Genomic DNA, 16,726 nt, shown 5'->3' with positions numbered 1-16,726 from the left:
TCCTTCGAGCTTGCAACCCTCGTCGTTCCCCACCGACCGGTCTAAGATCGCATATATCATCACCCTGCTGTTGGAAAAAGCCCTGGTCTGGGCTACTGCTGTGTGGGATGCCCATAGTTCCTGCTGTGCCAGCTACTCTGCCTTTGCTGAGGAATTCAAACGAGTGTTTCAAGGCCCAAACAGTGGTCCTGACTCAGCCAAACAGCTCCTGACTCTCCACCAAGGTCGGCGCAGCGTGACGGACTATGCCATCCAGTTCCGCACGGTGGCAGCAGCGAGTGGCTGGAACAACGAGGCGCTCACGGTGTGCTTTCTGAAAGGCCTTTCCGACACTATCCAAGATGAACTGGCCACTCGGGAACAACCGGACAATCTCGAGTCCCTGATCAAGTTGGCCTCACGCATTGACCAGCGTCTGAGAGAGAGAGAACTCAACCGTAGACCTCTAGCCCCTATCAGTCCCAGCTCCGAGTCCCCACCTTTATCCTCGCTGGCTCCACCGGAACTCATGCAGATTGGACGCATCTCCCAGGCTGAGAGAGACCGCCGGATGAGGGAGCGACGCTGTCTATATTGCGGCAAACCGGGCCATTTCCGTTCCACGTGTCCCGGGCTCCAGGGAAACGCTCTGTCCCGTACAGACCGGGGGAACTGTAACGGAAAACATAACCTCCTCCCATCCGTCCAACTCCCGTCTGCTCATTCCAGTCATCCTTTCCTGGGACAACCACAAGCTTCACCTTCAAGCCTTGGTAGACTCTGGAGCCGCAGGTAACTTCATGGATGGTGTCTGGGCGAAGGAGAATGGCGTTCCCTCTGAACCTCTAAGTGACCCCATGAGGGTTACTACATTGGATGGAAGCCCTTTGGGATCTGGACTTGTCACTCATGTCACTACCTCCTTGCGACTTTCAGTTTCACAACACCAGGAATTGATGAACTTTCATTTGATCTCCTGTTCCGAGTTCCCTCTCGTCCTTGGATACCCCTGGCTTCACAGCCATAACCCTCACATCGACTGGTCTGTGGGCACTATCAAGCAGTGGGGTCCTACGTGCCAAGCTACTTGTATTTTCCCGAATTCCCGAGTTCTACTCCCGAGTCTTTAGAATCCATCGACCTGACCCGAGTTCCCGAGTGTTACCATGACCTCAAACTGGTATTTAGCAAACAGAGGGCCACCATGCTACCACCCCATAGACCTTATGATTGCCCCATCGAACTGTTTCCGGGCACTTGCCCCCCAGGGGTCGGATCTTTTCCCTATCTCCACCCGAACGAGCTGCTATGGATACCTACATCAAGGACGCTCTGGAAGCAGGCCTCATGCGTCCATCCACCTCCCCGGCGGGAGCAGGGTTTTTCTTTGTGGCCAAGAAAGACGGTGGATTACGTCCTTGCATCGACTACCGGGGACTCAATGCCATAACCGTCCGTAACCGTTACCCGCTACCCCTTATGGCCACAGCCTTCGAGCTGCTCCAGGAAGCAGTTGTTTTCACTAAGCTTGACCTGCGGAACGCATACCATCTTGTGCGGATCAGACCTGGTGACGAGTGGAAGACCGCTTTCAACACGCCTACTGGTCACTATGAATACTTGGTGATGCCCTTCGGCCTGACCAACGCCCCAGCGGTGTTCCAAGCGCTCATAAACGATGTGCTTAGGGATATGCTTAACATATTTGTGTTCGTTTACTTGGATGACATCCTCATCTTTTCGAGCTCTCTTCAAGAACACACAAAGCATGTCAGACAAGTACTCAAACGCCTCCTAGACAGCCATCTGTACGTTAAGCCGGAAAAATGTGAATTCCATTCATCCCGAGTACAATTCCTGGGATTTGTAGTGGAACCCGGTCGAGTCCAAATGGACCCCAGGAAGGTAGGGGCGGTAGCGGATTGGCCCACCCCCAAATCCGTTAAGGAAGTTCAGCGTTTCCTGGGCTTCACTAACTTTTACCGCAAGTTCATCAAGAACTTCAGCTTGGTGGCAGCCCCTCTCTCAGCTTTAACCAAGGGTGGCAATGCAAGGTTTTTGTGGGGAAGAGAAGCTGAGACGGCCTTCCAAGGACTCAAGCAGCGCGTCCTCTCTGCTCCCATCCTGATACTACCGACTACGGATGAACCGTTTGTGGTGGAGGTAGACGCCTCAGAGGTTGGTGTTGGAGCTGTCCTGTCTCAGAGGGGTGAAGACAAGAAGCTTCATCCGTGCGCTTTCTTCTCACACCGGCTTACCCCGGCTGAGAGGAACTACGATGTGGGGGATCGTGAACTCCTAGCGGTTAAGATGGCATTGAAGGAATGGAGACACTGGCTCGAGGGGGCTTCTCACCCGTTTCAAGTGCTTACGGACCACAAAAATCTGGAGTATATCCAGCAGGCGAAGCGGTTGAACTCTAGACAAGCTAGATGGTCTCTTTTCTTCAATCGATTCCAGTTTATCCTCACCTATCGGCCCGGGTCGAAGAATCTCAAACCGGATGCCCTGTCCCGAGTCTACGCTCCTGCCATTCGAGATGACACGGACATGCCTGTCCTTCCTGCTGCTAAGATCGTGGCTCCGATCTCGTGGCAAGTTGAGGATACCGTGAGACGAGCTCAAGCTATTGAACCGGACCCGAAAGGAGGTCCTGCCAATCGGTTGTTTGTCCCCAAGGCAGTGAGGACTCAGGTCCTTCTGTGGGGGCACTCCTCTCGCCTCACCTGTCACCCGGGCGTAGGTCGCACCTTGGAGTTCATCCAGCGTAAGTTCTGGTGGCCTACCATAAGAGAAGACGTTGCCACTTTCGTCAATGCTTGCCCCATGTGCTGCCAGGGCAAATCTTCTCACCTCCGCCCTCAAGAACTCCTTCACCCTTTACCTGTTCCCCACAGACCCTGGTCCCATATCTCGTTGGACTTTATTACTGGCCTTCCTCCATCCCATGGCAATACTACTATCCTTGTCATAATCGACAGGTTTTCAAAGGCGGCCAGGTTCGTCCCTCTGACTAAGTTACCTTCTGCCAAGGAAACGGCTGAGTTGGTAATTAATCATGTGTTCCGAGTCTTCGGCATTCCTCAAGATATGGTTTCTGACAGAGGTCCCCAGTTCGCCTCTAGGTTTTGGAAGGCCTTCTGCCAACTCATGGGGGCTTCTGCCAGTCTATCTTCAGGGTACCATCCGGAGTCCAACGGCCAAACAGAGAGGATGAATCAAGAGCTGGAAACCACCCTCCGATGTATGACTCGTAACAACCCGTCCACATGGTCGTCCTTCATTGTTTGGGCCGAATACGCGCACAACACCTTGCGCTCCTCCTCCACTGGTATGTCCCCGCACGAGTGTCAGTTTGGCTATGCCCCTCCATTGTTCCCGGACCAGGAGGCAGAAGTCCTTGTAGCTCAGTTGGTAGAGCATGGCGCTTGTAACGCCATGGTAGTGGGTTCGATTCCCGGGACCACCCATACGTAGAATGTATGCACACATGACTGTAAGTCGCTTTGGATTAAAGCGTCCGCTAAATGGCATATATTATTATTATTATTTATTATTAAGTCAGCGTGCCTTCAGCCTTGAAGTTCGTCAGACGCTGTCGGCTTATGTGGAGGAAGACCCGTCTTAATCTTATGCGTTCCTCACAGAGGTACCAACAACAAGCCAACAGACGTCGCCGTCCAGGGCCTACCCTGCGCCCCGGCCAGAGAGTCTGGCTCTCCACAAGAGACTTACCACTATGGGTGGAGTCTCGCAAGCTGTCCCAAAAATACATCGGTCCCTTTAAGGTTGCCAGGAGAGTTAACCCTGTTTCTTATCGCCTACACTTACCCAGATCCCTTAAGATTAATCCCACGTTTCACATTTCCTTATTAAAACCTGTTGTTTTTTCTCCCCTTGTCCCGGCAGACAGACCTCCCCCTCCGCCTCGTGTCATTGGAGGCCAGCCGGCTTATACCGTCCATCGGATACTGGATTCCCGCCGGGTGCAGCGGTCCTGGCAGTATCTGGTGGACTGGGAAGGCTACGGTCCCGAGGAGCGCTCCTGGGTTCCTGCCAAAGACATACTGGACCCTGACCTCATTCGTCAGTTCAGGGCCCTCCACCCTGAGAGAGCTGGTAGGAACGTCAGGAGCCGTTCCTAGGGGGGGGATTCTGTCAGGATTTGGCCAGGGTTGTTTCCCCTGATTGTATTTAAACCCTTTGTTTTACTCAGTTCTTTGCTCTGTGTTTGTATGTTAGCACCCAGCCCTAGTACTCTGTGAACTCTTGTTGATCCCGGTGGACTCTCTTGTGGAATTCTGTTTTTTGTTCTTGTTTGTTTGTTTTTGAGTATCTTTTGAGGCTTTTTGTGCTTTACCTTCCACCTTGTGGATTTACCTTTTTTGTCTTGGAGGATTACCTTTGTTCTTATGGAATTCCTTTTGAGGTTGTGGAGTTACATGTTTTCCTGAAGAACTTCACTTTTTACTTCATTAAATACACCGTCTCAAGTACTGCTGTGTCTGCCTCATCTTCTGGGTTCTGCTGACTATTCGTGGCTCAGTTGGTTTAGTGACTGTTTCTCACTCCGGAGACCCGGGTTCGTAACCGGGTCCTGACAGATAATAAACAGTGAGTAGCAGCAGTGTAAAAACAAATGGAGCGGGGTCAGTGGACGGGGCTGGAGATGGCCTGTCAGGAAGTCCAGGATCCAGTTGGGTCCTTAGTTTAGTGATGGTGTTGAACGCTGAGCTGTAGTCAATGAACAGCAATCTCACATACTGTAGGTGTTCCTTTTGTCCAGGTGGGAAAGGGCAGTGTGGAGTGCGATTGAGATTGCATCATATGTGGATCTGTCGGGGCGGTATGCAAATTGGAGTGGGTCTAGGGTTTCCGGGAGGATGCTGTAAGCCATGACCAGCCTTTCAAAGCACTTCATGGCTAACGACGGGGCGGTAATCATTTAGGCAGGTTATCTTCACTTCCTTGAGCACAGGGACTATGGTGGTCTGCTTGAAACATGTAGGTATTACAGACTCGGTCAAGGAGAGATTGAAATGTCAGTGAAGACACTTGCCAGTTGGTCCACGCATGCTTTGAATACACATCCTGGTAATCCGTCTGGCCCTTATTTAAAGGTCTTGCTCACATCGGCTACCGAGAGCGTTATCACACAGTCATCTGGAACAGTTGGTGCTCTCATGCATGCTTCACTGTTGCTTGCCTTGAAGCGAGCATAAAAGGCATTTAGCTCGTCTGGTAGGCTCGCGTCACTGGGCAGCTCTCGGCTGGGTTTCCCTTTGTAGTCTGTAATAGTTTTCAAGCCCTGCCACATCCGACGACAATTCAATCTTAATCCTGTAATAACATTTTTCCTATTTGATGGTTTGTCTGAGGGCGTAGCGGGATTTCTTAAAAGCGTCCGGATTAGGATCCCGCTCCTTGAAAGCGGCAGCATTAGCCTTTAGCTCGATGCAGATGTTGCCTGTAATGTTGCCTGTAAGATATGTACTGTACATACGGTCACTGTGGGGAAGACGTCATCGATGCACTTATTGATGAAGCCGATGAGAGAAGAGAGAGAGAGAAAGGGAGACAGAGAGTGAGAAAGAGAGAGAGAGAGACAGAGAGAGAGAGAGACAGAGAGAGAGACAGAGAGAGAGAGTGAGAGAGAGAGAGATTGAGACAGAGAGAAGAGAGAGAGAGAGATAGAGAGAGAGAGAGAAAGAGTACTGAGCCTTACCTCTTGTCCTGCCACATTTACCTTCAGCTTATTACCCAATAAAATCATTATATTTTGGCCCTCTGTGTTTGTTTGATTGCGTTTTCCCTAAGTGTCATTGAAAATATGTGAGATGTTATGTTACACACCCTATTGATTACCGGTGTTAATTAAGTTTTTTATGGTCAGGGTTTCACTTGTGATAACAGTATGGAAAAACAGGGCCGAGCCTCCATAAATCTTTCTCTTTATTTACAACTGCCAGCCATAAAAAGATCCAACTGTGTACATAACATTTTACTAACATTGATTTTGAAAATATGAATATAACTTTAACATCAGAGATGTATTATGCAATTTAGAACTACAAAGCATAAAATGCAGGCACTATAACTCAGTTAATGAACAGGAAAAGTCCATTACAAACCTATCAAATCCTGAGTCATCTGATCCACATAAGTGGCTTTCATATAACCGGGAATCATTTACTTTAGCCGCACAGGTCCCTGTGTAAGGGTATACAAGGTGTGTTCAAAATGGCACCCTATTCCCTATACAGTGCACTACTTTTGACCAGGGAATAGGGTGCCATTTGGGACGAAACCAATATTTAGTGAACCTGCAAGTTATTAGATGGATGGGCGCTTAGAGACTGATGGATAGAGATGCTGAGGACATTATTAAATGTATTATTATAATTTCATTTCCTCCTCCTGTGCATTTATCTCTTAGGTCACTGGGTATCATCGTTTTCATTTTTTTTAACTCCCTGGGTGCTTATTTAACAGTAATGTATTGTAGTGTGTGTGTGTGTGTGTGTGTGTGTGTGTGTGTGTGTGTGTGTGTGTGTGTGTGTGTGTGTGTGTGTGTGTGTGTGTGTGTGTGTGTGTGTGTGTGTGTGTGTGTGTGTGTGTGTGCGAGAGTGTGTGTGTGTATCATAGTTAGGTTTATCACTTCAAAGAATGTGTCTTCTTATAATCCGTGTTTAGTCTTCATGATGCTAATTTCGGCCAGTTTAATTGGTGTGTGAGTTATGAACAACATTTACTATATCCAATTTGTTGGACAAACTGATTCCTCCGGATCTGTGGCATCCATGTTTTACCACTCAGTAGTCAGACCAGAGGCTGGAGCTGGAGTCAGAGGAGAAGCTCACTGTTTTCCAGGTCTACATGTAGAGGGACTAAGGAGAGGGCAAGAGAGGTATTATTTATAGTGTGTTTATTTATAGTGCGTTTATTTATAGTATTTATTTATAGTGTGTATATTTATAGTGTTTTTTATAGTGTGTTTATTTATAGTGTGTTTATTTGTAGTATTTATTTATAGTGTGTGTATTTATAGTGTTTTTTATAGTGTGTATATTTATAGTGTGTTTATTTATAGTGTGTATATTTATAGTGTGTTTATTTATAGTGTGTTTATTTATAGTGTGTTTATTTATAGTGTGTTTTTTATAGTGTGTTTTTTATAGTGTGTTAATTTATAGTGCATTTATTTTTAGTGTGTATATTTATAGTGTTTTTTATAGTGTGTTTATTTATAGTGCTTATTTATAGTATTTATTTATAGTGTGTTTATTTATAGTGTGTTTTTTATAGTGTGTGCATTTATAGTGTTTATTTATAGTGTGTTTATTTATAGTGTGTTTATTTATAGTGTGTTTTTATAGTGTGTTTATTTATAGTGTGTTTTTTATAGTGTGTTAATTTATAGTGCATTTATTTTTAGTGTGTATATTTATAGTGTTTTTTATAGTGTGTTTATTTATAGAGCGTTTATTTATAGTTTTTATTTATAGTGTGTTTATTTATAGTGTGTATATTTATATTGTTTATTTATAGTGTGTTTATGTATAGTGGTTATTTATAGTGTGTTTATTTATAGTGCGTATTTAAAGTGTTTATTTATAGTGCTTATTTATAGTGTATATTTATAGTGTGTTTATTTATAGTGTTTTTATTTTTTTGTGTTTATTTATAGTGCTTATTTATAGTGTTTATTTATTGTGTGTTTATTTATAGTGTTTATTTATAGTGTGTTCATTTTTAGTGTTTATTTATAGTGCTTATTTATAGTGTGTTTATTTATAGTGTTTATTTATAGTGTTTATTTATAGTGTGTTTATTTATAGTGTTTATTTATAGTGTGTTTTTATAGGTGTGACACTCCCTTTTTACACAAAGACTGGGGGTGAATTAAGGCTGGGGATATAGAATCGGTAGCAGTGGAGGGCTTGGAGAGAGGGGGAGAGAATGAGGGGAATGAATGGAGAGATGAAGAGTGAAGATGATGAGTAGACTTATGAAGAGTCGGAGGAGGGAGGAGGAGGAAAAGAGAGGCTAAGTTGAGCTGTCTGTCTGTCTGTCTGTCTGTCTGTCTGTCTGTCTGTCTGTCTGTCTGTCTGTCTGTCTGTCTGTCTGTCTGTCTGTCTGTCTGTCTGTCTGTCTGTCTGTCTGTCTGTCTGTCTGTCTGTCTGTCTGTCTGTCTGTCTGTCTGTCTGTCTGTCCATGCCTTCAGTATATTATTGAAGTGGGATGGTATGTGGGTTTTAAATGTGAGTTATTATGAAGTGCTGAGTAGCATGGATTAGTAATGAGTGGAGATTGGTCTGGCACTGGGAGATGCTGCCTGCCTAGAGGCCTAACCCTGCTGGGACTTAGTTACACCCCTCTTACCTCTCACCCTTCTCTCTCTCACCCTCCATCGTCCCCCTGCTGCTCGCTCCCAGAGCCAGCCAGAGAAAGAACAGTCAGGACGAATGTCCTCCCAATGGGACAACACTGCAGGGACATCATTGTCCATGATTGTCGTCGTCCCGCCGCCCAGCCGCCCCTCACCATCGCGGGTCATGTGTGCAGCATTGTCTCTGAGGGGATCACTGAGCTGCATGTTGTTTTAAGGCTAAGCCTGAGCCAATGAGCCTTACTTCTGGGACATACTGCCCTCAGCTGCTATCAGCCGAGGGGGAGACAAACAAAATGGACTCATTTAAAGGGATATAATGGTTATATGGACCTCATAGTCTTTAAGTGACTTGAACTTATTCATCATCTCACTCACACAGTTACACACACACACACACACACACATGCACACACACAGACAAAATGCATAATACAAAAATGTAAAACTAGAGGTGAACATTGACAGGTTTTGTTATTCATTGCATATCATGCAGCTATTCTATTTTCTCCCCTGTGTTGCCATAATGTCACTGTATCTATTTTCTCCCCTGTGTTGCCATAATGTCACTGTATCTATTTTCTCCCCTGTGTTACCATAATATCAGTGTATCTATTTTCTCCCCTGTGTTACCATAGTGTCAGTGTATCTATTTTCTCCCCTGTGTTACCATAATATCAGTGTATCTATTTTCTCCCCTGTGTTACCATAGTGTCAGTGTATCTATTTTCTCCCCTGTGTTACCATAGTGTCAGTGTATCTATTTTCTCCCCTGTGTTACCATAGTGTCAGTGTATCTATTTTCTCCCCCTGTGTTACCACAATGTTGCCAGTGTAGCGGAACACATCAATAGCTATGAAATCATCTTCGGCTCTTTAAAAAAACTGTCTCGATGCTTGATATTATTACCTATGAGCCATAATGAGACTGTTCAATGACCAAACATCACCGTTGTTCCTTTATTGTTCTGATACACTCTCTCAGAGCGCCAGGGTTCAAAAGGTCACGCCCTCTATGCCCTCTCGACACGGAGAAACTGCCTTTTATACCCCGGCTTAATCGAAACACTGTGTACTAGAATGTACTACATCACAGTTATGCTTTGGGCAAATGAAAGTCATTTTATTGATTTCATATCTGTCATTATAAGCCCTGGATCATATTCTCACAGGTCCTCCTGCTATGTTCAGTTATGACCCTGGTGATATGGATCATCTGTCTCGCAGTATATCACTCTTTTATAAAGCCATATTTGTACAAGTACTGCATTGTGTCTTTCTCGTGTGTCTTCGGGGGTGGCAAAATCTTTGGCTTTGGGTTAGTCACTTCTCATGCCTTTGTCATCCAGAGACAGTGGTATATAGTAGTAGCAGAAAGGAATCCGTTGGGGCAGTGCTTTAAACATAGATTTGTTGTCCAGGGACTTTGGTAGCCATGAAGACTCAGTCACTGAACTTCTATTCTCCTCCCCACCCTCTTGATTAGGAAATATCTATTACTGGACAGGAGGGCGATAACAAGCTGGAACACCGGCACATTTCAAAAACAGGTGATTCATACCAGGCTAAAAGGTCATGTCAAGTGCCATGTTAGTATTTCACTTTAACTTTGATTAAAGATTTTTGGAAAAGATGGGAAAACGACTCAATAGTGGTGCGGCCTTCCATCTCCACAGCAGCAGTCCAGGGTTCCATATTTCCTGGAGAAATCGATAAGGAGGGAAATGAAGAAGCTGTTGCTGCTCTCTCTCTCTCTCTCTCAGGGTGAAACACTCCTTCATTCATTCTCCTCCTCTCTTCTTCTCTCCATGTATCACGAGAGGAGAGAGGGATCATACATAGAGAGGAGAGGAGGGAGGAAAGAGGGAGGAGAAAGATACAAAGGGAGACTCAACTCTCCAGTCTAATGTTGAATCATTGGGCTGTGATCAGGCATTTCAATGGGGGTATTGGAGCAAGGATGCGAAAGTTCTCTTCAACAAAAATATGTCATTGATATATATGTATGTTATAATATAGAACATTAAAATATAATATGGAGTATTCAAATTGAAATGCCTCATTATGATAAGAAAAACAAGGGAGACCAACTGCAGCTTTGTAATTGTCATGTTGAATTTGTTATGTGAGATTATTTATGACAGATAGGAAAAACTAGAGCGAGAGGAATATGTTTATTGAATTCTATCTCATAATGGTTGTAATTCATTTCAGGTTTGACATGTTGCAAGGTTTGTATTTAGAGTTATAATTTCACCATGTGGCTGATTGTGCTAATTTGAGTTGAGGTGATCCTAAGTATATATCAGTTTAAGGCTAACTAAATAGCCCATTGTTTGCAATTATGACAACATTTGCAGTCTCTCGTTTCTCAGTTCTTCTTTGAAGAATCTAGACTCTTTATACAGACTAACTGTCAAATACCTTTCATCCGTAGTGTTTTATAGTTTTGATGTTTGATGTTATGCAGTAGACACCAGTGTAATAAACAGAAGCCTCACCAGTCCCTTCAGCAGGTGGGTGTATCAGTGTGCCATATCTCATCTCTCATGCAACATATCTCATCGCTCATGTGCCATATCTCATCGCTCATGTAACATATCTCATCTCTCATGTGCCATATCTCATCTCTCATGTAACATATCTCATCTCTCATGTAACATATCTCATCTCTCCATATCTCATCTCTCATGTAACATATCTCATCTCTCATGTGCCATATCTCATCTCTCATGTAACATATCTCATCTCTCATGTAACATATCTCATCTCTCATGTAACATATCTCATCTCTCATGTAACATATCTCATCTCTCATGTGCCATATCTCATCTCTCATGTAACATATCTCATCTCTCATGTAACATATCTCATCTCTCATGTATATCTCATATCTCATATCTCATCATGTATATCTCATCGCTCATAACATATCTCATCTCTCATGTAACATATCTCATCTCTCATGTAACATATCTCATCTCTCTCATGTAACATATCTCATCTCTCATGTAACATATCTCATCCTCATGTATATCTCATCTCTCATGTGCCATATCTCATCTCTCATGTAACATATCTCATCGCTCATGTAACATATCTCATCTCTCATGTAACATATCTCATCTCTCATGTAACATATCTCATCTCTCATGTAACATATCTCATCTCTCATGTAACATATCTCATCTCTCATGTAACAGCTGTACTTAAGAGGTCCTTAAAGGTCCTTAAGACCAGCTGCCTGTCACACACACACACACACACACACACACACACACACACACACACACACACACACACACACACACACACACACACACACACACACACACACACACACACACACACACACACACACACACACACACACATAATACAGACACACACACACACATAATACACACACACACAATATGCCCCCCTCTCCTTCCCTCACACATGCGTTCCAGCCCTCCCTTCCCTATCAGCCTCCCAGGCGGTGTGGTAGTGTATAACCAAGCCCTGGAGCCCTCTCCCTCAACGGAGTGATTCAGAGCCCAGAGAGAGCTGCTGACCGCCAAGGATGAATGTCAACTCCCACCAGGGAGAAACAGGCCAATTTGTTAGAGGGCTGATTAACAGTAATATGAATGTAACTGTATGCACACTCAGGGGAGTTGGGTACTGCCGCTCGTCGTCCCCCAGCCGTAATGGGAAACAAATCTGTGGGAATATCGCCGGCCATCCGTCTTTATTTACACGTGCTGTAATGAGGGTTTGTATTAATCGGAAGCTGTGGTTAGTAGGGGAGGCTTGCTGTAACCTAGCGGTGCTTATAGGCACTACACACACGCACGCGCACGCACGCACGCACGCACGCACGCACGCACGCACACACACACACACACACACACACACACACACACACACACACACGCACACGCACGCACGCACGCACGCACGCACACACACACACACACAAACGCACGTACACACACACAAACGCACGTACACACACACACACACACACACACACACACACACACACACACACACACACACACACACACACACACACACACACACACACACACACACACACACACACACACACACACACACACACACACACACACACACACACACACACACACACACACCATGGCAGCTCTGCATTAAACTACCAGGCTACAGGGATAGATAGAGATCAATATTTCAGATGCCTCCTATTGATCCCACTGAGAGAAGGATTACTTTTACAAGTCACACTCCTAACACTCCCAAAACTCAATTACACCAAGAGGAGGGTTGAGTTTTTACCACTAAGGATGAAAAGAAAACATTGTTGATGTTAGTAGATGTCAGTGTAGATATCAGAGTGGTTTATTCTTTTCTGCGTACATGTACTCTAGTAGTCTATTCCATATATGACAAAAAGCATTGAATTGAATCTCTATATAAACACACATGCACCAATACTGTCTCTCTCCCTTGTGGTTGAATCAGCATCACTAAAGCAGCATTGGTGTGAGACATGTCTCCATGTCCCTTTCATAGCTGTTAAACCATGCATCCCATCCAGGGCTCAGTCTCTCTGTATGAGCCCAGCTAAATGAGATGTCCACTGGGAAAAAAGGAAGCCCTGCTGGCTCTCCTTTGGTGCTCTTTTCATGCCAATTAGACTCTGTGATATAGTCACAGCAGCAGATGCACCACGGCTGGCTGGGCTAGTGGCCTCCGGGATACATCCCATCTGATCAGGACCCAGGGCCCAGCTTCCCAACATGGGGTCAGGGTTAGACAGGGGAGATATAGATCTGGATACATGGGGAGTAATGTACCTGTACCATATGTGTCTTTGGACTATTGTGGAAAGAAATGTATTTGTTTATGACTTACAGTAGTGAGAGCATGGCTTACTAGTGAGAGCATGACTATGTAGTGAGAGCATGACTTACAGTAGTGAGAGCATGACTTACTAGTGAGAGCATGACCTACTAGTGAGAGCATGACTTACTAGTGAGAGCATGACTTACAGTAGTGAGAGCATGACTTACTAGTGAGAGCATGACTATCTAGTGAGAGCATGACTTACAGTAGTGAGAGCATGACTTACTAGCGAGAGCATGACTTACTAGTGAGAGCATGACTTACTAGTGACAGCATGACTTACTAGTGAGAGCATGACTTACAGTAGTGAGAGCATGACTTACTAGTGAGAGCATGACTTACTAGTGAGAGCATGACTTACTAGTGAGAGCATGACTTACAGTAGTGAGAGCATGACTTACTAGTGAGAGCATGACTTACTAGTGAGAGCATGACTTACAGTAGTGAGAGCATGACTTACTAGTGAGAGCATGACTATCTAGTGAGAGCATGACTTACAGTAGTGAGAGCATGACTTACTAGCGAGAGCATGACTTACTAGTGAGAGCATGACTTACTAGTGACAGCATGACTTACTAGTGAGAGCATGACTTACAGTAGTGAGAGCATGACTTACTAGTGAGAGCATGACTTACTAGTGAGAGCATGACTTACTAGTGAGAGCATGACTTACTAGTGAGAGCATGACTTACAGTAGTGAGAGCATGACTTACTAGTGAGAGCATGACTTACTAGTGAGAGCATGACTTACCGTAATGAGAGCATGACTTACAGTAGTGAGAGCATGACTTACAGTAGTGAGAGCATACATTTTCATACTGGTCCCCCATGAGAATCAAACCAACAATCCTGGTATTACAAGCCCCGTCCTCTACCAACTGAGGTACACAGGACCATTACAACTACTGCATAATATTATTCTGTACATTTTATTTTATGACGTAAATAACGTAAATACCTAAATATTAATAAGATATATTGAACATATTTTTACTTACTGTAAAACAACTGATGTCATATTATGTACACAGAATGCATTTTTGTAACCTATATGTTATGCTGTACCATAAAGGTTGATTTTGACCACTTCCTCCTCAGCAGCTCCCCTCAGCAGTCCTACCTGCCCTCTCCTCCACTACCTCTCTCCCTGCCCGGCCCGCAGTGCTCTCAGTGAGATCATTAACCCTGAAACAAAAGGTCATTTCTGGTGAAGACGCTAATGAAGTGTGACAACTATACAAAGCATTCCCCACTGACACACAGACTGACACATGGACCGCCACAAGGACCGCCACAAGGACCGCCACAAGGACCGCCACACGGACCGCCACACGGACCGCCACAAGGACCGCCACACGGACCTCCACAAGGACCGCCAGGGGACCGCCACAAGGACCGCCACACGGACCGCCACACGGGCCGCCACACGGACCGCCAGGGGACCGCCACAAGGACCGCCACAAGGACCGCCACAAGGACCGCCACACGGACCGACACACGGACCGCCACACGGACCGCCACAAGGACCGCCACAAGGACCGCCACACGGACCGCCACAAGGACCGCCACAAGGACCGCCACAAGGACCGCCACAAGGACCGCCACAAGGACCGCCACACGGACCGCCACAAGGACCGCCATACGGACCGCCATACGGACTCCCACAAGGACCGTCACACGGACCGACACACGGACCGCCACACGGACCGCCACACGGGCCGACACACGGACCGCCACAAGGACCGCCAGGGGACCGCCACAAGGACCGCCACACGGACCGCCACACGGGCCGCCACACGGACCGCCAGGGGACCGCCACAAGGACCGCCACAAGGACCGCCACACGGACCGCCACAAGGACCGCCACAAGGACCGCCACAAGGACCGTCACACGGACCGCCACAAGGACCGCCACAAGGACCGCCACACGGACCGCCACACGGACCGCCACACGGACCGCCACACGGACCGCCACACGGACCGACACACGGACCGCCACACGGACCGACACACGGACCGCCACAAGGACCGCCACACGGACCGCCACACGGACCGCCACACGGACCACCACAAGGACCGACATACGGACCCCCACAAGGACCGCCACAAGGACCGCCACACAGACCGCCACAAGGACCGCCACAAGGACCGCCACACGGGCCGCCACAAGGACCACAACAAGGACCGCCACAAGGACCGCCACAAGGGCCGCCGCACGGACCCCCACACGGACCCCCACAAGGACCGCCACACGGGCCGCCACAAGGACCGCCACAAGGACCGCCACAAGGACCGCCACACGGACCGTCACACAGACCGCCACAAGGACCGCCACACGGGCCGCCACACGGGCCGACACACGGGCCGACACACGGAAAGACACACGGAAAGACACACGGACCAACAAACGGGCCAACACATGGGCCGACACACAGGACCCAGAATTGGATTAGTGATTAACCACTGTGTTGTCCCAGATTGAGTCAAATGGCCGTGGAGCCTGAGATCCCTGCTGATAGAGGATACCTTGGAGGAGGGGAGAGGGGGGAGGACGGTAGGAGGGGTGGGGGTAGGGGGGGGTTGTCCCCAGGGCTCGTAGCAGTGCCACGTCTGGAGGCCCCACTGTGTGGTGAAATGAGTAGGGCTCCATGCACCTGAGTTAGGCCCAGGAGATGCCTGGGGCGCTGGGGGAGCGTGGGCAGGAGAGGAGTCCTTGCTCTCATCCATTTCTCCTCCGGCTCCCCCGTCCTCCAAGCTCCTCTGACATATATCTCGCTGGGAGACAAGAGCACCAGTGCAAATCAAACCCACCACCTATAAATTACCACTTTCATTCCCCCTTTAACTCTCTCTTTCCCTCTCTCCATAGAACCTCCCCTTGCTCCCTCCACTCCCCTCAACATGCAGGATTCCATTGCAATATAAACTTGCCTGTCAGAGGGGCAGTTGCAATGTGGCAAACTTGCCTTTGTAATGGACAGGTTGACAAATGCAGGGGGTGGCAGAGGGCTTTTCTCCTGACTACCTCTTTACCTACCGTCCTCCAGCCCACTGCAATGAGAGGAGAGGAGAGGAGAGGAGAGGAGAGGAGAGGAGAGGAGAGGAGAGGAGAGGAGAGGAGAGGAGAGGAGAGGAGAGGAGAGGAGAGGAGAAGGGGCAGAGAGAGAGGAGGAGGTAGGAGAGGAGAGGAGAAGGGGCAGAGAGAGAGAGAGGAGGAGAGCAGAGGAGAGGAGAGGAGGAGAGGAGAGGGAGGAGAGGAGAGGAGAGGAGAGGAGAGGAGAGGAGAGGAGAGGAGAGGAGAGGAGAGGAGGCAGAGAGAGAGGAGGAGATAGGAGAGGAGAGGAGAGGGGGCAGAGAGAGAGGAGGAGATAGGAGAGGAGAGGAGAGGGGGCAGAGAAAGAGAGGAGGAGATAGGAGAGGAGAGGAGAGGAGGCAGAGAGAGAGGAGGAGATAGGAGAGGAGAGGAGAGGGGGCAGAGAGAGGAGG

Source organism: Oncorhynchus gorbuscha, linkage group LG15 (genome assembly GCF_021184085.1).
Source record: "Oncorhynchus gorbuscha isolate QuinsamMale2020 ecotype Even-year linkage group LG15, OgorEven_v1.0, whole genome shotgun sequence".
Classification (NCBI taxonomy): Eukaryota; Metazoa; Chordata; class Actinopteri; order Salmoniformes; family Salmonidae; genus Oncorhynchus; species Oncorhynchus gorbuscha.
Note: the sequence above shows the minus strand (reverse complement) of the source record.